The sequence below is a fragment of the Ochotona curzoniae genome, unplaced genomic scaffold (genome assembly GCF_017591425.1).
Source record: "Ochotona curzoniae isolate NIBS_2020 unplaced genomic scaffold, NIBS_Ocur_1.0 scaffold_2683, whole genome shotgun sequence".
In the NCBI taxonomy this organism is placed as follows: Eukaryota; Metazoa; Chordata; class Mammalia; order Lagomorpha; family Ochotonidae; genus Ochotona; species Ochotona curzoniae.
In genome coordinates, this window is record NW_024467100.1 from 1,134,243 (window position 1) to 1,141,904 (window position 7,662).

At 38.1% G+C, this 7,662-nt stretch overlaps 1 pseudogene; it reads right to left on the reverse strand.

The window, feature by feature from the left end:
* Positions 1–5,674: 5,674 nt before the first annotated feature.
* On the reverse strand, positions 5,675–6,669 carry LOC121171496 (annotated as a pseudogene).
* Positions 6,670–7,662: the final 993 nt, after the last annotated feature.

Consider the following 7,662-nt stretch of genomic DNA (forward strand, 5'->3'; position numbering starts at 1 on the left):
TTCTTCCCTGGGAACATAGGAGAAAAAAAAATTGAAACATTTGTCCCATCTATCTTCTTCCATAATTAGACTCTCCTGAACTTAATCAGAGACTCACATGGGCAAGCATTCCTCTCAACTATGTAAACAACATTAAAAATAAAATACAATTTAATTTATTTTAATTTTAGAAAACACATGAGAGGACTGAGAAAAAAAAGCAAGCAAAATGAAATGACAATTTTTAAATGAAATTAATTAAATATTTATTGAGGAGAGGAAGAAAGAAAAAATGTAAAGTATATGCATAATAAATCACCCAGAAGAATACATCCAAATAAAGGGAAAGGACATTGTTTAAAAAACAGCTGAGGGCTAGTTATTTAGCGTAGGAACCCTTTAGTTAGGATGCTGCATGGGATACCTGCATCCCATATTAGGGTATCCGACTTTGACTTTCAGTTCATCTTCCAATACGAGTGTAACACTGACACATACTCTGCGGTTGGTCCCTGCCAGCCATGTAGAGAATCTTGATTGAGTTTCTGACTGCTGGTTTTGACTTCACCTCGAACTAGATGCTGTAGGCATTTAGGAGTGAACCAGTGGATGGAAGAACTCTCTGTCTCTCTCTCCCTGTGTTTCTGTCTTTCACATGTTGCATTTCAAGAAAAATTTATATTATCTAAATAGATCTAAAATGTTAGATTAGCACTAACATTCACAGACTTTGTAGGTAAAGATTATTTTGGGAAATGCAATAAAGAAAAATGAGTCACCTCAACAGATTTTTTGAAAAGGCTAAACAATGAAGAAAATAACAAAAGCAGTAACAGAAAGCTCAGTTAAGTGATAAGTACTCCCAAAGTCCTCGAGGAAGGGAGGAAAAGTTATGCTGAGGAGAACTCAGTGAATACTATCATGTAGATTAAAACTGAACACTTACAAAGCATTGTCTATGACCCTAATGCCATGACACACTAAATAGTAGAATGTTGGACTTATGCCTGCTGTTGAAGGACTATACTATTGTAATAATATGGGGGGAAATACGGGGAGGAATGGGGTTTGTAGAGGGGAGCAGGAATTCCTGTGCCTAGAAACGATATCATGAAATATAATAATTTTTTTAAATATTTGGTTTAAATACAGAAAATAAAATTATACTTGATCAATAAAACAATATTGACAGCATTGACATAAATAAGCAGGATAGTGTTAAAAGTGTTAAGTGCCTTTCAGTGAGTCTTGGGAAATGTTCCAAAGTGGTCTAGTAGTGGAATTCATAAATTACACAGTGAGTATATACTGGCTTGGTTGAAAAGCAATGCTTTTGTTCAGTGGGAGTCAATTTCTTACCAGCTGGATGATATTTTCATTTTTTTGTTTTATTTTTTATTTTATGATATAATACCATAAGCTCTGGAATCTTCCTTACCACCTTCAAAAGCTCCTCTGCCTACCCCCCTCAATGATTTCCTTCACATTTTTAGAATAGTATCGTCTTTCATAAACTGTCATATGCTTATCATTTTGCTAAGTGTATCCTGACATTGTGGATACAGTCCAGCATCCTATTGTCAAGATACACTTAGCAACTTCAATTGGAGTCATCTTTGATTTGGAAGTAGAGCTGCATACTGCATTGAATCTTCACATCTGAATACAATAGTCTTTATTACACAGTTACTATACATTCCCTTAAGTGAATAGTCATAAAACAAAATCAGCAACAGAAATAAAGTTTAAAAATTCACAACACCACAAAGTTGAACAACATGCTATTGGATGACCAATGCTTTGATGAAGAAATGAAAAAGAAAAAAAAAAAACCTTCCTAGAGATGTAAGACCTATGAGTCATAGAAGACTTTAGTAAGAGTGAAGAAACTATTTTGAAGAAATTAAAATAAACGCAAAAATATCAAAAAGCATGAGTTGCAGCAAGAACAGCAAAAAGTGTTATTGACCCTATATTTTGCATGAAGGTTGCCTTATATCAGAGAGAATACAGGATATTTGTCTTTTTGGAATTGACTTATTTCCTTGGGCATAATGCTGTCCAGTTGGAACCATTTGCTTGTAAATGGTAGAATTTTATTCTTTTTGATGACTAAGTAGTATTCCATGGAGTAAATATACCACAGTTTCTTTATCCACTCCTCTATTGATGGGCATCTGGGCTGTTTCCGCATCCTTACTATTGTAGATTGTGATGCTGTGAATATAGGATTACAGATCCCTTTCTCATATGCAGATCTATTTCCTTTGGATAGATTCGCAGCAGTGGGATAACTGGGTCATAGGACAGATTTATTTTCAATTCTCTTGGCACTCTCCATACTGACTTTCATATTGGTTGTACTAGCCTACACTCCCATCAACAGTGAAAGAGGGTGCCTTTCTCCCCACATCCACACCAGCAGGCACTGTTAGAGTTCTGAATGTAGGCCAATCTCAACGGAATAAGGTAGAACCTCAAAGAGGTTTTCAGTTCTATCTCCCTGATGGCCAGGGAGCCTGAGCATTTTTTCATATATCTATTAGCCATTTGAATTTGTTCTTTTGAAAAATGTCTGTTCATTTCCTTCACCCATTTCCTCACATGGTTTTTTGTCTTGCTAGCACTGTGTTTCAGAAACTCTTTGTAGACCCTGGATATTAGTCCCCTATCTGTCGCATAGTGTTCAAAGATTTCCTCCCATTCTGTTGATAGGCTCTTCACTTTGTTGATCATTTCCTTTGCTGTACAGAATTTTATTATTTTGGTGTAGTCCCATTTGTTTATTTTGACTTTGACTGCTTGTGTTTGTGGTGTGTATTCCAAGAAATCTTCCCCCATTCCTATCTTGGAGAGTGCTTCCCATGTTTTCGTGTAATAGTTTGATGGTTTCTGGGTGCAGATTTATGTACCTGATATATTTAGAGCTGGTTTTTGGATAAGGTTACAGGTGGGGTTCTTGTTTCTTACCTCTGCAGGCTGCTTTCCAATTGTCCCAGGCTTTTTCCCTGGATTGTTTTCAGTTTTTGTTGTCGAAGATTAGCTGGCTATACAAGTGTGGGCTCCCTTCTGGTGTTTCTATTCTGTTCCATTGATCTTCCTCTCTGTTTCTGCACCAGTACCAGACTGTTTTGATGGCCACTGTCCTGTAGTATGTCTTGAAGTCTGGAATTGTGATTCCTGCAGCTTGATTTTTATTCTTCAGGATAGTTTTGGCTATCCATGACCTCTTGTGTTTCCAAGTGAACTTTTGTATCTTCTTTTCTATTTCTGAGAAGAATGTGTTGTTGGGATTTTGATTTGGTTCACATTGAATCTGTACATTACTTCTGGTAATGCAGACATTTTGATGTTTGTCCTGCTGATCCAAGAACATGGTATGTTTCTCCATCTTTGTCTTCTTCTATTTCTTTCTCTCTCTCTCTCTCTCTCTCTCTTTTTTAATGTTATGGCTTTCATCATAGAGGTCTTCCACATATTTGGTCAGATTAATTCCTAGGAATTTAAGATTCTCTCCACTATTTTAAAAGGACTATACTTACAATTTCTTTCTCAGCCATGGAGTTATTTATGTGTACTAGTGCCATAGATTTGTGTTAATTAATTTTGCATCCTGCTACCCTGCCAATGTCTTGTACGAATTCCAATAGTCTCTTGACCAAGTCTTTTGATACTCCTATATAGAAAAGCATGTCACCTACAAATAAGGATAACTTCAATTCCTCATTTCCAATTAATTTGAATTCCTTTAATTTTTTTTTCTTACTTCATAGCTCTGACATGGACTTTCAATGCTATATTGAATAGCATTGGTGAAAGTGGACATCCTTAATGGAAAAGCTTCCAGTCTTTTCCTGTTTAGTATGATTCTGGCGTTGGATTTTTCATGTGTTGTTGGTTGCGTTGTAGAATGTTCCTTCTATGTCTTTCTTGGTGAAGGTTTTTATCATAAAGTGGTGTCAGATTGTATCAAATGCCTTCTCAGCATCAATTGAGGTGAACATATGGCTTTTATTATTCATTGTGTTGATGTGGTGTGTCACATTTACTGATTTGTAAATGTTAAACCATCCCCAAATGCAAAGGACAAATCCCGTTTGGTCCAGGTGAATGATCTGACCGCTGTGCTGTTGGATCCTGTTGGCTAGTATTTTGCTGAGGTAGATAATACTTTCTTTAGAACATGATTGTCTATAAGCAACTTCAGGGACAAGGAAGTTACTGTTTCTGAAAGGAGGCTACTGAAAAGAAAGCCTACTTACTAATTTCAAGGAAATCATTTCTGGTAAAAAGTTAAGACAACTCAGATGAAACAGATCCTTTCAGCACATCACCCATTTTGACTGATAGAGAAGGTTCACAGCTCTTTCCAGCTGTTCTTCAGATTAAGTCTTTGTAGGTATTTCTCGTACAGGCTTTGTAAAGCAGAGTGTTCTCAAAAGCAATCAGCACCTATATATAGTGCACCCCAGAAGTTGTGTCTGGTGGCCCTGGTGCTGGCCTTAAAAGTGTCAATTAATCAAATATTAGTAAGAAACTCATTTCTAAATATTGATATAAACAAGAAATATACTTAAGTAAACTGACATGAATAAATATGAAATAATACAAATGAAGTAAATTTTAAACCCAAACTCATAAGACTACAAGATAAAAAGGTTTATTGAGTTATTACAGATCCTAGCCATTAAAGGAACTGGGGTCCTAAGATAATTTTCCACAAACTAACTGCAGTAAAGCTAGGTAATGGTTAGGGGAAAAATAAGTAAACCACCTAATGAATCAGAGCAAGTTATTCTTCAACAATAAAAACATAGGGAAAGAAAGCATGAGAAACAGCCTCACTCAAAGGATGGACTCAGACTCAGGAAATGCAACAGAAGCCAGGATTTTATCAATGATCTCCCATACTGGATCTGGTTCCTAATGGGCCAACACACCCAATGTGCTTGACAGCCAATAATTTATTTCTTAGCACGCAAGTGCCTCCCTAGTACCTCACAGGCTGAGTACTAAGGAGTTACAATGTTCCCACATTTGCTTCAGCTGTTTTTCCATTCCTTAATATCTTCTTTGTCTAACAACTTTCCAGGTGTATGTAACCAAGCTGTTACACCAGCTATTTGTCTGCTCACCTGGCTTTGAAAATGAACCAGATGTTTACTTCTCACACACTGAACTGTTGTCTATAGTGAATGAAGGCAAGATCACATGAAGCTTGGGTTAAGAGACAGTACCAAAAAAGTGCAGGTTGTTTCTGGGTTGGTTGGGAGGAAAATGCAACTCTTAATCAAGATGAGATGGCCCTGGTACCAGCCTTGACAGTGTTGAAACCAAGGTGTGAACATAGCAGCGGTTTTCTCTGGAATTGTTAATTGGTTAACTTCATTTATCTCTGCCTCTAACCTCTGGCCCTGCATTTAAATTTAGGAAATCTCAGACTTTTCCTCTTATAGGAATTCAAGAAGATAAATGTAAGTATAAAGTAACTAATTGGGGGTGGGGGTGATACAGTGGACTTTATTGATGGTGGCATAACAAGGTAGGGCTCCTGAGGCCCCTTGCCTTCTCCAGGGCATCTGGGATGGACACTGAGAAGAGGACAGTGTGGTAGGGACTAAGTGGGGGCAGGGATTCTTCAGTGGCCTCTTTCTTCCTCTGGAGCTCCTGCTCGGGTCAGTGGTCCTGCGGGCTCTTACTTCTTGGAGGCTATGTATACCACGAAGTCCACCACCCTGTTGCTATTGCCAAGTTCATTATCACACCAGATGAGCTTGATAAAATGGTCATTGAGATTGATGGCAGTCCCAGCATCAAAGTTGGAGAAGTGAGTGTCACTGTTAAAGTCGCAGGAGACAACCTGGTCCTTGGTGTAGCCAGGGATGTCCTTCAAGGGGCCCTGCTGCACCTGCTTTGCCACCTTCTTGATGTCATTTTACTTAGCAGCTTTCTCCAGGTGGTAGGTCAGGTTCATCATCAACTTGTTGAGGGTGGGAATGCAGAAGGCCATGCAAGTGAGTTTCCTGTTCAGCCTGGGGATGACCTTGCCCATGGCCTTGGCAGCACCAGTCAAGGCTGGGATGATAGTCTGGGCAGCCCCATGGCCATCACAACACAACTTCCCAGAGGAGCCATCCACCATTTCCTGGGTGGTGGTGATGCATGCACTATGGTCATGGCTCCCTCCACAATGCCAAAGTTTTCATGAATGACACTGGCCAGAGAGGATAAGAATTGGTGGCACAGGAGGCATTGCTGACAATCCTAAGAGAATTGTAATAGTTTCCTGGTTCATGCCTATCACAAACAGGGAGGCATTGACAGAGGAGGCAGAGATGGCGACCTTCTTGGCCTCACCCTTCTAGTGAGCCCAACCTTCTTCATGGTGGTGAAGACACCAGTGAATTCCATCACATACCGGGCACCAGCATCACCCTATTTGATGTTGGAGGGATCTTATTCCTGAAAGATGGTGATGGCTTTCCCATTGATGACAAGCTTGTCATTCTCAGCCTTGACCATGCCATGGAACTTGCCGTGTATGAAATCATACTGCAATATGTAGACCATGTAGTTGAGGTGAATGAATGGAACACTGATGGCCATAATGTCCACTTTGCCAGAGTTGAAAGCAGCTTTGGTGAACAGGCACCCAACGTGGCCAAATCTTTTCACTCCAACCTTCATCATCATGTCTTAGGGACACACTAGTACTGCGTGAGATGCAGTGGCTATGTGTCACATCAGGAAGTGCAAAGAGTCTAAAGTGATTATTAAAATTAGAAATTAGTACTTTGGATAAGAGTTACAGCAAAAATAAAGAGAAATTGTTAGGCTTCTTTCCTTTTTTCCAGAAAAAAAAATCATCTATCAGCTGAAATTTAAAAAGGTAAAATGATGCAAAGAAGGTTTTCCTTAAATAAAAAAGAGACCAAGAAAATCTTTCATAAAGATAATAAATTCTACACAAAACATATTAAAGAACGGAAGAGAGAATAATTTAAAAAGCATGCACTGACAATGCAAAACAAAACTAAGGTAAATAAGCATACACTTATAATCTCACAAATGACATGTATAATGGAGACCAGAGTACTAAGAGTCTAAGAAAATCAACAGAATGCATTTCTACAACTGCATTAAAGAAGGCTCCTAGTGAAAATTCTGTGTTTACCTCAACAACAGAATATTAAACTTTCTACCGTTGCCTATGCCAACAGTGTCATGACCCATGTAAAGCACAGAAAGTTGGAGTCAAGACTACACTTGATAGACTATTTTACTACAAAACAAAGGGGACAATGGAGGGGTGTTATTATAAGTGTCCTTTTCAATAATGTTTTTGCTATATCTCATGGTATCTTATATTTTTGTTTTTAATTTCATTTCATCAAAAAGTTTTTTCTTACTAATTTTTTCAGTGACACATAGGTCATACAGTAGCATCACTTTCTTCAGAAAGGTTTTTGGTTTTCTTTGTCATTTGTTCAGGGACATATTGGTCATTCAGTAGCATATTATTTAACTTCATGCTGTTGCAAACATTCTGTAATTGTTTCTTTGTTGATTTTGTTATATGGCTTTTCATTTAAGGGGAAGTATAGTAACTGTATAATAGAAACTATCATAACCAGTTGTGATGATACAATGCAGTATGTATCTCTACTTCCACACCAAGGCGAA